The sequence below is a fragment of the Lissotriton vulgaris genome, chromosome 5 (assembly GCF_964263255.1).
Source record: "Lissotriton vulgaris chromosome 5, aLisVul1.2, whole genome shotgun sequence".
Classification (NCBI taxonomy): domain Eukaryota; kingdom Metazoa; phylum Chordata; class Amphibia; order Caudata; family Salamandridae; genus Lissotriton; species Lissotriton vulgaris.
Genome location: NC_141693.1, coordinates 1106901275 through 1106915525, shown reverse-complemented (window position 1 = coordinate 1106915525; position 14251 = coordinate 1106901275).

Sequence of the window (14251 nt, the reverse complement as noted above, 5' to 3'; positions counted from 1 at the left end):
GAATAAATTTTACCTGCGGCTGCGGTAAAAAGAACAATTGGTGTCCGTCTCTCTTTACCCTTGGAAACTTGGGCGCCGTTAGGAAAGCGGGGTGAAGAGTGGTCTTTTGAGATATATATATATATATATATTATATATATATATATATATATATATATATATATATATATATATATATATATATATATATATATATATATATTTATATATATATATATTCACTGGAAAAAAAACAAAAGTTACAGGGACATTATAGTTAGGCTCCGGTTTTACTTGTACAAAACTACAAAACCACTGAAATATATGTGCAGTTTTTCCAAAGGCGAGGTGAATCTTCTCCTCTTTCCTGATTACACATGAACCACTACATCAGGCAGGGCCCGAGTTTTACATACTTGCGGAAGTCTTCAGCTAATATTTGACCTACCACTTTACTTGATCATCCAGAGGGAATATCAATCAGGCCCTTGTGGCTCAGGCCTCTTGCTTGTCTATTACCCAGTAGCAGATTTCGTCCATTTCATCTCAACTCCAATAACCCGGAGCTTCTATTTATCACCTCAGTCGTTTCCTGTGGGAGAGTTATTGTTTGGCTACCGGTAATGGACTAACCATCTCATTCTGCCTAGGTAGTTTGCCAGCTAGTCATATATACTTATATATATTTTCCAGGCTGGCCTTGGACACCCAGTTTAAAAGCAAACTCTCTTTGATGGAGTTACAGCCACACATTCTTGTCATCTAGCTCTGATTCACTCCAGACTAGATTGCAGAGATTTTTAATAAATTGCCACTGGCTGGCTGATCTACGCTCCTATAATGGGAACATGTGATGGCTTCCTATATTTATTACAAAGGTCTGTTTCTAAATGTTGAAAATTGGGGGGGCTACGCCTCCAAACTCATTGTTGCCCTCATCTAACCAAGCCTTTCTTAATGGCCCACCAAAGCTAAATCAGTGACGTTCGGTATTAGATCCAATCCCATAACTTCAGCAAAATACTGTCATGTTCATTCTTCACACTTAAATAAATTGAGGAGCTTCAGCAAGTTACTGAAATCCTGTTGCTTTAAATCTATAATTATCATTCTTCCTAGTTTCCCGTGTTAGCTATGTCATTTCTTGCACAATTTTCCTATTTTAGTAGTTGTATTACATTCAACGCCAGAACCTGTGCAATAAGTGCTCTACAAAAAAAAAAAAAATACTTGCTGGTGGGTGTCCTGCTCTCCTGTGGTGAGCCCTTGCAGACTTACTGATAGTAATGTGCAATAAAAATTCCACATAGCATAAGATAAATAGAAAATATAAAGACGTGCAAGGCATCATCTACCCTGAGGTAAAATAGCCGGGGACCAACTTGCCCTAGGAGTCACTTTTCCTAAACAACGGAACAGAATCCTAAAAGCCACCCACATAGCAATTGAAAGGTAGAATACAATTGCTCCTTAGCTATTTTATATTATGTCGTACCTCACTACGAAACATTCAGAGACAACAGTCTTTTCATAAAATAGTGTCCCTTTACAAAGAACTCTCCCTCCCTTCTGTGCCCATCGTTTTATATTGCTCGGAATTCATCGGAGACGTTTTATTACAAAATACAGTTTGGGGTTGCGTTATTCAGTGCACAAACACAAACAATGCAGCATTCTGATATGAGAGGTTTTGCCTTCATGGCGTGCCGGGCCGTGCTTTATTCAGTACAGTCGAGGCGTGCGCCTTATGTCCTCTCATTCGTTATTATCATTCAGTGGAATATTATATTTCAACCTGAAAATAAGAATATACATACATCGACCTTCTTTGGATTCCGTCAAGAGAGAGCTAGTGCCAGAGAAAGCACTTTCTTAAGTAAAACTTATATTTCAAATAATACCTATGCTTCCTTGGACAGCCACTGGAACAGCGAACTATGGGGCATATTATCAAGGGGGTTTATCTCTGCTTTTTTGGCTTTAAAAGCCAAGAAAGCGGAGATAAAATTATCTCCCTATTACCAAGCTGTCGCTAACACCAGTTAGCGACAGCTAGTATGAGATAGCGACCATCTTGGGCCCCACTTTGCATGTCAGTGATATTTATCACTAATGACATGCAAAGTGGGCCTGCCAAGATGTTAGAGACTGAAAACAGTCGCTAACATCGCTATCTCCTATTACCAACTTTTGGAGATATTCGCGCTAAGCGGGAATATCTCCAAAAGCTAACACCTGCCCTGAGCAGTTCTTAGCCATGTTATCCAATGGGAGGTGGATAACATGGCTAAGAGCATTTGCTCGATAATGCATGAATATCGCTGACTTTTCAGCGATATTCATGCATTTCGGCCGTTTTTTATCGCATTTGCGATAAACCTTGTTAATAGCAAGGTTTATCTGCGATAAAAATCGCCGATGTGCGGCGATAATTTTTGTCTCTAAACAAGTTAGAGACAAAAATTATCGCTAGTTGTTGGTAATATGCCCCTATGTCTGCACTTGGAGGAAAGCCAAGCAGCCTGTGTGCAGCGGGGTACATGAAGCGCTTTACATCATGCGTGGATGAAGCATGCATAGCACTGACACCTTCGGCTAGAGTATGGTCTACACACTTCATTCTATGCATTAGCAGAAGACGTGACCTTTGTCATCCGTGATATCTGTCATCCATGACCTTTGTCTTCCATGGCATCTGTCATCCATGAAATTACCTGAATTAAAAAAAAAACTGTCCTTTTCTTCCGGTTTCTGTCATTGCCCTTGCTGCCTCTGGCCTTCAGACTCCAGTACTAGTTCTTCTGCCGGATTCCTTGCCCGGGACAATCCTCTCTTCCTCTTTAAGCGGTTTTCTGCAGCTCTCCTAAAGTCCCTTCCACATGGCCAGAGAACCAGGGAGTCTGGGTTTGTGAGCCTGCTTTCCCTACCTAGTTAAATGTGAAGTGTGTTTGCTTTATGTCTCACGTGCATGAAAGTGCATGGCATGAGGCAAGCTTGGCATTATTTTTGAGGGGAAGTTAGAAACGTTTCTAAGGGAAGTAGGTCTCCATGCAGCCTCGCTAATGCCCCTAGATGCAAATGAGCTTTGGTTTTACAAACTGTTCAAAGGTGGTTCAATCTCGCTTGGCTAAGAGGATATGGGATCATTGTATCGATGATCATTCAAGATGCAAAATTAATGATGTCAACGAGTATATCAACTGAGTAACATATTGAGGGACACGTTTAGTATTCAAAACAAAGATTGAGCTCACAAGACAACCGAAAGCAAAGACTGGCCATACTTCTCAGGTAGATGATTTTGAGGTGTTATGTTATGTTATTTTGAATTTGTAAGGCGCAACAGCTACCCAAAGGGTTTCTTAGCGCCAGCCTGAGGAGGACAGAGCTAGAAAAATGTAGAGTATTCAAATTTTGGATCAGGAAGCAGATACAATTATTGATCAAATAACCATCAGGCACATGCATCAAGCGATTAAGAAATCACGAAATGTGCGAATTGCAAAAAAAATGTATTTGCGATCGCAAATAACTGTGTTGCAATGCAGTAACCTTATTTTTGCGAGAATCTGTATTTTTTCGCAAAAATATGGAATTGCAAACTTAATCTGAGAAAACATTTGCGAGTCTTTATTTGCGATTCTCAAATACAGAATCGCAAATAAAGAATCGCAATTGAAATGCATAAAAAATCGCAAATAGAAATTTTCATAGAAATCGCAAAATCGCTATAGCAAATTAAGAAGGGACACAACCAGGTGGTAATCATGAGTGAAAATCTGAAACAGCTGCAAATCAACAGAAACTGATTTAAACACACCCACAATGACCCACCACAATGCAAAATGGCAGGGCTGTACCTGATGGCGAGGAGGATGAGGCTGCAGGCTGCTCGACAGAGAGGGAGGCGAATCATTGAGCGCATCTTCAGAGTCCGCATAACTTTGCAAGGACAGCAGGAAGACGAGATATATGATAAGTATAGGCTGAATGCAGAAATGATACATGATCTCATCAATGAATTGAACCCCATCCTGCAACGACAGAATCATAGGACCAATGCAATCCCAAAGCATGTACAGATTTTATGTTGCCTACATCGACTGGCGTCAGACAGCTTTCAGGGTGTTATTGCAGTAGCAGGAGGTGTGTCGCAAAGCGCATTGTCAATAATATTCAAAGCGTTCCTTGATGCCATGATTGTCCGGATACACTCACATATAAGTTTCCCTACCGCAGCCCATGACATTGCTAAGACTAAGCAGGAGTTTTACCAAATAGCAGGCTTCCCACAAGTTCTAGGTTGTATTGATTGCACCCATGTCGCAATATGTCCCCCTGCAGCACAGGAATATTTGTATAGGAATAGGAAATGTTATCATTCTATAAATATTCAGGTTGTGTGTAATGCCAAAAACATCATAACGGACATTGTGGTGCAATTTCCCGGCAGCGCACATGATTCATATATCTTCAGGCAAAGTGGCATTCACACCCGTCTTGCAAGGGGAGAATTTGGAGAGGGACATTTGCTAGGTAAATATGTGCAATACAGTAATACATTCATTGTACGTATGTCAATGTCAAACAACCACTGACAGCCTTTGCTCCCTCACATGTAGGTGACAGCGCATACGCCTTGCGGAATTACCTGATGACACCTCATTCCTACAACTGTCACACAAAGGAGATACAATGCAGCACATATCTCAACAAGGAACGTCATAGAGCACACATTTGGGCTGCTGAAGAGCTGATTTAGATGCCTTCATAAGACCGGTGGAGCAATGAAATGCAACCCTGAACAATGCTGCAAGATAGTGGCAGCATGTGCCATGCTGCACAACATTGCGACAAAGGGAGGATTGGAAATTGAGCTGTCTGACAGTGACTCGGAGGATGGGAACCAGCAAGTGCAACACCACCGTGCCCTACAAGGATCAGGCGCAGCAGAAGGGCGCAGGCGCAGATTGGAGATCACACAAAAATACTTCTAAGGTGAGTAATGATGGCACCAACACAGTATATGAAAATAAAAGTAAGCTTTATGTAAACAAATTATGACCAGGGTCTTGAAGCACACTTCCAAAGTGAGTAGTGGCACAAGAGTCTTGCAAAGAAACATGTAAAGATTAAAAGGAACAATTACTTGAAAGTCAGTAATAAGATCACATTGTAACAATGGTTATGTCATCACCTCGGAAAAACATTGTACATGGGAGCATAGCGCTTTCTCCCATGAACACCCTGACGCCTGTCAGTGGCAGCATCTTCTTGCCTTACGTTGGGAGTGGAGGGGGTGCCGCTGCGTGTATTGCGTCTCACTGCAGTGGCAACTGGCATTGTTGTACTGCCCATGCTTGAGGCACACTCACTACTATCTTCCTGTCCAGACATGTTGCCTCCACTAGTGGATGCATTCATCATCTCAACAGCATTTTTTACTTGGTCTAGTGCTTTGGCAACATCTCCACTCCAATGACACATTTGGGTCTGCATGGTCACCATCCTACGTGCCAGCAGTCCAGTTGCAGTGGCCAGCCTATTGTTTGACTTTACATGCAGTTTGAGCTGCTGCATGAGTTGTCAATGCTGTCTATTGTGCTATGCATGCCCCTCCTGCATGACCTTTGTCAGTTCCTGCACACTACTGGACAGTACTGCTATATTGTCTGCCATCTTTGCAAAGTCCACCTTGACTAATCGATTGTTCTTGCTCTGCAGGCGATGTGTACGAAGCATCTGTCCCTCCAGGCCACCCCAGACCTGATTTGTCTGCTCCACCTGCTGTGGTCTGCGTGCTCTGCGTCTTCTCCGTTGCACTCTGCGATTGCCTCTACGGATCTGTGTTGGTGTAGTTGTGGTGCTAGTACTTTGCCGAAGGCTGACCTCAGGTGCTGCATTGCCCTCATCATCTGACGCCATGGGAACCAGGGTTGGGACAGGTGACCTACGGGAATGTGGTGCACATGACTGTGTAGTTGGCAGAGCTGGTGTGTCCCCATGTTCAGATGCACTGGTGTGCTGCATTTCCAGGACCTCACTATTCCCGGCCTCACCACGTTCTGCATCTGTGAGGTTAAACAGTGCAAAACCGCATTAATGTATGCTTGTGAGGTCATGTCACAGTTGACAAATATTACATTTTCATTTCATTTGAACATCTGCTACACTATTTGTAATCGTTTTTTACATATGTGTGTGTTTGTCATTGTAACTGCTTGCCCTGCTTACATCTCCCACGATGCACTTCCCTTTGCAATAAAAATTGTAATAAATGCTTTACAGTGTGCACTTACGCTGTGCTGAGCTCACGTTCTGACTTAAGTAATTGGGACAATGGCAACATGCATTCCTCTTACCTTCAGATGTGTGTGCAGCTCCTGAGGTTTCCAGCTGCGTCACACCAACAACAGCTTCAGACTGGATTGTTGACTCCAGCAAGTCCTCCATGGGAGTGTTTCCATTGTCTGTTGGTGTTCCCCCTCCTGTTTTATGTGCCTCCTTCAACCGGTCTGCAATACGCACCTTAGCCCGACTGAGCAGATCGTACCATCTCTTTTTTAGCTCTTCATTGGTGTGGTGTGTCACCCCAATTGCATTAACTCTGTTCTGGATCCGGATCCATATTTTCCTTTTCTCCTGCTCTGGTACCTTCAAAGAAGCTTTGCCAAACAGCTTATCGTGGCTGTGCACTACTCCCTCAATCAGTGTTTCAATTTCTTTTTCAGAAAATTCCACTTTTCTTTTCCTGCCACTTTGGCTGTCCTCTGCTGTTTGTGCAGATTCCATTTTTCTGTTGTTTGCAGGTGTTCTAAATCTCTCTCTCCAACTCCTCTTCGACTCCCAGAGCCAGCTCCCTCCTCTCCCTGAGCCTCTGCACTGAAAATGAGGCTTGGAGTGCAGACTTCCTGGTTCTGATGTCATAAACATACATCAATGTGCGACTCCGGAAATTTTGAAATCGCAAATTGCGAAATCGCAATTTGCGATTTCGCAAATGCAAGAAATCGCAATATATTCTGTGACTTTTACTGATTCCTTATTTAGTCGCAGAATTCATGATGCATCGCGTTTTGCAATTCCTTATTTGCGATTCCTTAAAAATTGCAAATAAGGAATTGCAAACTCGTATCTTGATGCATGTGCCTGCATGTCTTTACCGGTTTGCGAAATTTCACATAGGCAGTTTCAATGCGAAGAGACGGGGGACAGAGTTCCACAGTGAAGGGCCCACATAAGCAAAAGAGCGCCCCTTCATGCGAGAAAGATGCTGCATACGAACTCAGCATTTGGGGTCTAAGTAATGTTAGAATATGCAAAATACTAGATAAATAGCTGTTAACTGCCGTCCACCCATTGAAGGGTACAAAGTAAGCAGATCACAGTAGCCGGCCACAAAATCTCCACGTTGGCACACATGGCCCAAGAGTTTTTATTGTAGATAACATATTTCACCCGTAGTGTGATTTATGAATGAAGCTTCACTAGAATGTATATTCTGACTTCCACTTGTTTCTGCCAGTCATGATGACATGCAGCATTTCTGCCACCTGCTTGATCTCTTCTCCTCTCTCTATCTATCAAGCAAGAAATAAAGTAACTAGCTGGTACTTTCTCATCATGTGAAAATTAGGCCTGGGCGAATTTTTTATTATACCGGAGTATTTAGCATAATTCCGCGTAACAAAATGGATTGAAACGACACCACATCTCGTCATTTTGGGGAAACATTTTAACACGTGATGTGCTGTTTGGGTAATTTTTTAAAGTGAGCAGTATTTCAGGTAGATTTTCTACCTTGGGCGATCATTTAGCTAATTGTTTAGCACCAAATTACAGCTCTGAATGCAAAAAGCAGTGTTTTGGACACAACCAGGAGTTCCATATATTTCAGGAATATTTTTTAACCGAGAGGAGCATTGAGTAATTTGTAAGTCAAAAACTACAAAGTCAAATGGCAGCAATCAGAAATAAACCCAAAATTAAACTTTTGAGCAGAATTTTTAGGTGAATGGTGATTTTTGTAAGCGAGTTGCATCTCACACAATTCTTCGGCAATTCTGCATACTTACACTACCCAAATTTTCGCAATTACGCCCATCCCTAGTACAAAATATGTCTTAACTCACCTGGTTAGAGGGAGTTTGCAAGATCAATTGAGGATTTTCCACATATTCTCTCCGCAACCACCATGCTTCATCTGGGAGAACGTAAAGGATCTTCATATGCAGGGTTACCAGTGAAAACTATTTCACCCACAGCATAGCAATTACTTTCCATGAGAAGGAAAAAGGAGAAATTAAGAACATAGGCCTAGCTATGGTTCTTCAGATCCAGGGCGCTATTGAGGGTTCAAGCAAGCCTATGGTGCTGTATATTCAAAGGACAATTTTAGATACTGTTATAGCTATGGTGCTTTGCATGCTGAGCACAATGTCAGATACTATCATAACAAAGGTGCTTCACAATCAATTAAGTTAAGTGGGTATGGTGCATTACATACCATAGGCAATTGTAGTCATTGGCGTAGCAATGGCACGCTCCATTCTAGGTGGCCATGCAGATACTGTAATGGCTTTGGTCAATTGAGGGGGGCACATATTGGTTTTGCCGGAGTTGTAGTGCTGTAGATAGTGGAACAGTTGTGGATGCAGGCACAGACATGGTGCCTTACATTTTGGCAAAAAGTGTTGAAGCTGGTATTGTTATTGAGGTTTACATCCTTGGGTAAGTAGTGAACATTGGCACAGCAATGGTACTGCCAATGACTAGGTCTGCTGGGATACAATCTTCAAAGTGGTGCTTTATATTGAAAGAGAAGGTCTGATAGAACTCAGGCAAGGCAGTTTTGAAATTCATAGTTTTCATAGTTAGAGGAAATATCTGCATCCATAGCTTTCCAATAATTACTTCTCTAAATCTCCAAGTAGAGGAAGGGTGGATTGAGCGCCGGCGAGTATGGCAGCCGGTTGATGACGCTCCAGACCGAGTGCGAGGAAGCCGATAGCGGTCCGCCAAAGGAGTGGCTTTGCTGAATATTTGAATGTAGATTCTGCTAGCGGAATGTGTGCTGCCTCTGAGGACACCACTGCTACATTGTGGTAAGCCCGCATTTACTTGGAATCCACTTCGGAATTGCAGCGCGCTTTCTGACTAAACCACTGCTGCCATTTTGTGCACCTCACGGAGTTTTGCCTCATTCAGCGAGTATTATTTTATAAAATATACCGCTTTTGCATAGTAACTGTTCGGCAGTGACAAACTCTCTTTATTTTTCACTGGCATACCTACATTCATTGTAAAATCGACGTTGATATGCGGCATGCTCCTTAAATGGACTGTGTCCGCCATTTGGTGCTATCTCCAGCATTTTTCTATTGAATAGCGGGTTTTTTTCTTCACAAGAATACAGCCCTGCAAGGAACGTATATTACATTGCAAGCCACCTTTCAATTTTGAAACAGAAATCCTCTGTGTCTTCTAAAATATGCTTGCAATGTACGCTAAACTCTATGACTGATATATATCTTTTCTCTTATGGCCTTCTTACTGCTTACGCAAAAATAAGAGTTGATGGACAGAATGCAGAACAATGTCATACATTCACCCAAGTACAGAGATCTGGGCCTAAATCCATCGGTTTTTTTGCACTCCATACCACCCCAGTTCAGACATGGCCATATGCAAATCAGCCTTGACCCTGTGCCTCATGGGAACAGTCCAGCACGAACTGCCAAGCCATGTCTTTCCTGGACCGGAATCAAGCATATTAGAACCGTTTTCTGGCTATCAGCCGTCTTCAGCCAGGATAGCTTGACTCCAGTGGTGTAGAGAGCATTGGACTCACGTCTGAGCATACCCATCCCACTCGGGGTGACAAATGCAAAAATAACAGTTGATGGACAGAATGCAGAAAAATGTCATACAATCACCACAGTGCAGAGATCTGGGCCTAAATCCATAGGTTTTTTTGCACTCCACACCACCCCAGTTCAGACATGGCCATATGCAAATCAGCCTTTACCCTGTGCCTCATGGGAACAGTCCAGCCCGAACTGCCAAGCCATGTCTTTCCTGGACCGGAATCAGGCATCCTAGGACCGGTTTCTGGCTATCAGACGTCTTCATCCAGGATAGCTTGACTCCAGTGGTGTGGAGAGCATGGGACTCACGTCTGAACATACCCATCCCACACTTTTCTTCTTACTGCTTACGTCATGCTGCAATTTCTCTTCAGGAAAATACTGCATGAAATTACTTTTTGTTTAATATCCTGGAAGAAGTTTTTCTCTCCAAATTGTCGGTCACTCAATACCAACTTTGATTCTGCCTCACTCCTCTTACCTGGCGATCAACAAGAACTGTTACATGTGATAGAAAATACTTTTTCTTTTATTGTGCTTCTTTTTATACCGTGTCCTTGTTGGAATATTTGCATTTTCATTCATTGTGAATTCTCAACATTCTTTTCTGCAATACCTTGTTTGTAGTTTTTTTTCTCATGTCTATGGGGGGAACCAAAGAGGGAAAAGGCAGTTTTTTTCCAATTTACCTGTTTCACGTTCAAAAGTTCCCATACTGCCTACTTCTAACCCCTTTTCTGTCTTACAAGACGATATGGAAATCTCCTCACAAACCAATCTTCTTCACCCTGCTGAATCTTCGACCACCATGTCTCCTCCTATGTCTCCTCCTGTATCCACCTTTGGTACTCCTTCATCTCTACTCAATCCTCAACACCCACCTAAAACAAATGCTTCATCATCGCTTTCCTCCATCAAACATGTCAAAAAAGACCCTCCCCTCCAAATACGGGCTCTTAAAGCATACATAGAAGAAACAAATACCCATCTCCAAAGTTTAGAGGATAACACTCACTTAGAATAAAATTACTTCTATGGAAAGTCAAGTTGAATCTTTGCAAGTCTCTTCACGTCAAATCTCCCCTATGAAAGCTGAAATCTTACAACTTCAGGAACAAGTTGAAAACCTGGAAAATCGCTGGAGATGCTTTCATCTACGTATTTATGGTTTACCCGAGGGATCCAACCCATTAGCCTTTATTCAGTCTTTTCCTCAACAATTGCTTGACATTCCTGAATCTCCCATTTGAACATACAAAGAGCTCACAGATTGGGTCCTCCTCCATCTGCTTCTTCTTCTCAACTTCTTCTCAACTTAAACCAAGAGATGTGATTCTCTACTTTTTAGAATATACCAGCTTTTTAAAAGTCTTACAGACAGTTACATTCAAACGTCACATTTCCTGGCAAGGTTCACAGCTATTTTTCTCACAAGATTATGTCAAAGCCACTGCAGAGAAAAGGAAAAGCTTTCTTGCTATGCGACCAGCACTACAAGATTTAAATGCCAGGTTAGGCTTGATACATCCTTGCCATTTCAAAGTAACTTACAAAAATAAAACATCCACATATGAGGACCTAGCTTTACTCCAACGTTTTCTTGAAAGTTGTAGGGAGGACTCTATGGATTTCACAGGATCATCTTCTTCTTGACAGCTAAATTATGTTTTTCTGTTGTAAATGTGTAGTTATGTATTTAATTCTTATCTTTCTTGTTCATGTCACATGAACTATTTTTTTTCTCCCCATGTTTCTTCACTCATGGGTCGTCTCCCTTTCATTCCTATCCTCCATTGTTTAATATCATCTAGAAGTCTTACTTCCTCGTGATCTCTCCAGGGAATGTTGTACTAGTTCGTCTTCTCGCCCTGTGATCTCAACCCCCTCCACTCATGTTTGAGTCCCTGGTATGTTTCGATGTTCGTTTTCTATTTTTCTTCTGTGTTTCTTCCTTTAATTCCTTCTTTTCTTTTTTCCTTTTTCCCCCTTTTCTTCTTCTCTTTGCTTATCTTTATTATTATTATTAAAGGGGTTTGTAAAGCGCCTGGTGACACCTCCCGGCGTGTCCCCGCGCTGTGGAGAGAGAGTCTTAGGAGGGTGAAGACAGAGAGACAGGCAACTAGAGAGTAAATAGATAGGTTTTCAGCAGTTTTCTGAAAGATGTCTCATTTTTGTCTTGTCTGATGTTCATGGGGAGGGTATTCCACTTCTTAGCTGCAAGAGTGCGGAAGGACCTTCCTCCCATTCTGGCTTTTTTAGGGAGCGATGTTTTAAGCAGACCCATTCCCTGGGATCGAAGGGATCTGTTGGGCTCATATAGTATGGCCAAATCGGCCAGGTAGGAGGGGGCTTTTTGGTGAATAATCCTGTGGCACCAGAGGAGTGCTTTGAATAGTACCCTCTTATTGATAGGTAGCCAGTGGAGGGAGGCCAGGGAGGGTCTGGAAGGAGCTCTACGGGGAAGTCTTAGCACTAGGCTAGCTGCAGAGTTTTGCAAGACTTGTAGTCTCCTGATGTTTTTTTCGGAGGTGCCCAGTAGCAGCACGTTTCCATAATCTATTCGGGAGGTAATAAGTGCCTGGGTCATGGTTCGCCTGGAGTTCAGCGGTAGCAAGTCCAGGGTGCGGTTAAGTGTTTTCATGACTCCAAAGCACTTACCTACTGTTTTTATGAAATGGCTGTCAAAAGAGAGCTTGTTGTCTATCCAGACACCCAAGTTCTTAGCTTCCTGGCTGGGAGTTGGTAAGGGTCCCAGGCAGGTAGGCCACCAGTCTTTAGTCCACTTAGTGTCTTTTCCTCCTATTATGATTACCTCAGTCTTTGAGCCATTCAATTTGAGGCAGTGTTCGGTCATCCAGGTAGCAAGCTTGCACATGCAGGATTTGAAATTATCGGCCTCGGAGGAGGGAGCATGAGACAGGGAGATCAGTAGTTGAGTATCGTCGGCGTAAGAGACAAGCTCTACGCCGAACGATTGGACCACCTCTGCCAGCAGTGCCATGTACAGGTTGAACAGGGTGGGACTCAGGGCAGAACCCTGAGGTACCCCCTGTTCTAGTGTCATGCTGTCCGAGAGAAAGGTCCCTCTTTGGACCTGGAAACTTCTGTTGGTAAGGAAGGCTTTCAGCTATCCCAGGGCCTCTTTGGTGACCCCCGCTCTGTTTAGACACTGTAGCAAGATGGAATGTGCTACAGTGTCAAACGCGGCACTGAGGTCCAGCATGACAAGAGCCATGGTCTTGCCCTCGTCAGCTCCTACCCGCAGAGTTTCAGTCGCTCTCAAGAGAGCTGTCTCCGTGGAGAAGCTCGATCTGAAACCCGACTGCGAAGTGTGAAAGGCGTTCTGGGCTTCAAGATGGGCCATAAGTTGGACATTGGCTACTTTTTCTGCTAGTTTTGCTAGATAGGGCAGCAAGGAGATAGGGCGTAGATTCTCCAATATGTCCTGACTCATGTTAGGTTTTTTTTGATGGGGAGCACTATGGCTTTTTTCCATTCTGCGGGTAAACAGGCCGTGGAAAAAGATATTTGGAGCATGTGTCTGAAGTGGGGTCCTGGGACCGAGATGCTGGCAGCTAAGATTTTAGGTGGCGCAGGGTCTCGTGGAGAACCAGATTTGATGCTGTTGCAAATTTTTTCCAGTATTTCAGTAGGAGGAACGGAGAAGGCACATAGACAGGATTATTTCCGTATGTGGTCTTCCTTTTCTGTAAATTCAGTACCAGGTTTTATGTTGCTAGAGAAGTTCGCATATATGTTTGTGATTTTACCTGAGAAATACTTAGCAATTTTATTGCATGTTTCCACAGAGTCATTATGGGAGAAGGAGTTGGAGTCAATTATTGAGATTTCCTTGTAAATCTGGAAGAGCTCCTTCGGGGAGTTTTCAGCTTCTAGGATCTGGTTATTATAGTGAGAAGCCTTGGACATACGTATCATTTTAATTCATCATCACTCTTTTTTCTTCTAATCTACTCCAATTCAAGAGCTGGTTTCTATTCTTTACTCTATTTTTATTACAGATTGTTTACTGCATTTCCCTTTTGCTGTATTGTTGTAAGAGTTTTAACTTATATAGTTGATCAATGACTTTACGTGTAATCATTTGGGACGTTAAATGTTTGGGTACTCCTATCGAAAGACAAAGGGTACTCTCCCATTTATCTAATCTTATATCAGATATTATGTTTCAACAAGAATCTCATTTAATATATACAGATGTTTTTTAGCTAAAGAGACAATGGGTAGGGATGTTTTTCCTTCTCCAAGCACTAGTACAAGTAATTGTACAGTAATTCTTATTCATAAAAAACTTTAAGTCTCTCTTATTTCTCAAGATTCTGATATCGATGGATGATGGTTAATTATTCACATCAAAATTAATGATATACCTATTACTTTGTTTA